The following is a 2832-nucleotide window of genomic DNA, read 5'->3' as shown; positions in this document are numbered from 1 at the left end:
CGCCAGCTCACAGCCCCGAGCTCCGGGTGCCGCTGCTGCTGCCCACGTTGTTCTTTAAACTCGCCCTGAGCGGCCCCTTCATTACAGCCCTGCATCTCCATCCGCTCCCTCCTGCCAGGAGACTGACAGGATGGCAGTGGGGGATGAGGGAGAGACTTAACCCAACAGAGAGCGCCAGGCAGCACTCCGTGTCCTTGTTGCTTCACTCCAGATAAGACAGGCCCAGCATGAAACGAACGGGCAACAGGCGCCTGGCCTTTCCCCTCGAGGAAGAGAATGACCATCAGGGCTGCGGCCAACACTCTCGGCGCAGGGTGCAGGCTCTGCATCCACCAAGGACCTTGCACGGGACGTCCTTCAAGTTGCGCTGATTCCGTCCCAGACCCCGAGGCCCCTGGCGATGGCAGCGCCAGCCCACCTGCCTGCGTCCCACCCAGGAGCAGGGCGACCAGCGCCCCAGCTCCCACGTCCGGGCGGTTTCTGCTCCCCAGAGGCCCCGTGTGCCTGTAGGGACGGCAGGTAAAACAGCAGCCACACCTCAGACCCCGCGCCTTCCTCTCAGCGAGCCCCCTGGAGCTCAGCGCCCATCAGCCACCGCCTACCGCCCACAGCCCACCGCTCACGGCGACTGGCACAACCGGCCCCATCGGAAAACCTTTCCCCACAAAAGCTTAGTGAAGGTAGAAAGCCAGTTGTGATTGCATCAAAAATGGAAAAAAAAAATGCATTTAAAAAAATCAAACAGGACAAGGTGGAATGAAGGAGCCATGGGGGTTAGGACCTCAATACATGCATTTCGGGGGACACAGGCATGTGTACTGTCAGTTAGAGATGCTCAAGTGTCCTGGCTCTAAAATCGTTAGGTCTCTGGATAAGACACGTGGCCACGTGGCACGATTTACTCAGCCCCATTGGGGCACCTCCACCAGCCGTCAGGGGCCGCCTGTGTGCCAGCTCCCACCGACGCTCCCAGGGCTTAGCCTGTTTCTGCTCCAGGGAGGTCCCTCCACGTGGTTGGACAGGGTCTCAGTTCCCGCTGTCTTTTTGAATAAAAGTTGTCTTTCTTTTTTAAAATATATTTTTATTGATTTAAGAGAGAAAGGGAGAGGGAGAGAAACATCAATGATAAGAAAGAATCATTGATCGGCTGCCTCCAGGATGCCCACTACTGGGGATCGAGCCCACAACCCGGGCATGTGCCCTTGACCAGAATCAAACCCAGGACCCTTCAGTCCGCAGGATGACGCTCTATCCACTGAGCCACACCAGTGAGGGCAGACTTTGCCTGCCTTAGTGGAGTATTCATAATCTTCCAAGAATGTGGCCTCACACTGGTGTGCACCGAATATGTCTGTGTTACTCAAAGCAATTTATCCCCCCACTTCAGGACACCACAGACACCCCAAACCATCTCCTCAGTTTCAGCCCCCCGGGGCGCCTGCTGGGTCCGCTCAGGGCCCTGGGAAGATGTCAGAGCAGAGTTAGCCATGCAGGTGACTACTGTGGGCAGCACCGTGGAGGGACGGGCAGAGCGAGCGGAGGAGGCAGGCACAGCTCCAGGGGGAGTCTTCGGCCTGACACCTGTAGAAGGCAAAGGGGGAGGACGGGAGCTGGGGGAGGCCTTGGGCTTCCACCAGGCTCTGCAGCCCAGTGGGAGCTCCGGGGTAAAGGTGGAGCATCATGATTGACAAGTGGCTGGGCCCAGACCAACTTCTCTGCTGACTCATGGTCCCTGCTCCTCCGTAGCGCTAGTGGTTTTAGTTGGCACAGGGCTTTGGTTCGTCACGGCCCACATCCACCCCAGGAGAATTTTGCCCTGCTCTGTCTCACCAGTGAAGTGTCCTCTCTGTGGTTCTTATTCGCAGGAGAGAAACCCAGTGTGCTTGCTGTTGGCTGGTCGTGGCTGGTTTGGAGGAACATTTCACCCTGGGCCAGCCCGTCCCATCTGGGAGGGGAGGGTGTGTGGTGAGAGGCAGGAGCAGCACAGGCCGAGTGGGAGACTGCTCTGGGGAGGGGTGGGCGCAGTGGGCAAGATCCCTGGAAGTGCAGTCAGCAGGTCAGGCCTACCTGGCAGGGTTCCCAGACAGGACACACACCTTTGTCATCAGAAGCAGGACTTGCTTTCATTGTCCCCACACCTTCTCCCTGTACACAGTGATAATCTTGGCATTTGTGTATTTATTATGTATCCAGGAGCTACTCCACTCACCAAATCCAATTGTTTTAACTTGATTCCTTTTAGAGTTTTCAGTTCTTACAGTTAACAACTGATTCCCCCCAATTTTAAAAATGTATTCTTATTGTCATACTAAAGGGCTGGTGCACGAATTCATGCACAGGTGGGGTCCCTGGGCCTGGCCAGCAGTCGGGGCCAATCAGAGCCGATTGGGGCCACGGGAGGTTGGCCGGACGGGGATGGGGGGCCATGGGAGGTTGGCTGACCAGGAGGGAGGGGTCACAGGAGGTTGGCGAGCCAGGGGGAGGGGCCATGGGAGGTTGACCAGCCATGGGAAGTTGGCTGTGGGAGCACACTGACCACCAGGGGGCAGCTGCTGCACTGAGTGTCTGCCCCCTGATGGACAGTGCGCATCATAGCAACCGGCGGACCAGTTGTTCAGTAGTTCAGTCGTTCAATCATAATGGTCATTTAGGCTTTTATATATATACTAGAGGCCCGGTGCACAAAAATTTGTGCACTTGGGGGGGAAGGGGGGGTCCCTCAGCCCAGCCTGTGCCCTCTTGCAGTCTGGGACCCCTCGGGAGATAACGACCTGCTGACTTAGGCCTGCTCCTGGGTGGCAGAGGGCAGGCCCAATCCCTAGGTGCAGCCCC

Source organism: Myotis lucifugus, unplaced genomic scaffold (genome assembly GCF_000147115.1).
Source record: "Myotis lucifugus unplaced genomic scaffold, Myoluc2.0 scaffold_471, whole genome shotgun sequence".
NCBI classification, from domain to species: Eukaryota; Metazoa; Chordata; class Mammalia; order Chiroptera; family Vespertilionidae; genus Myotis; species Myotis lucifugus.
Note: the sequence above shows the minus strand (reverse complement) of the source record.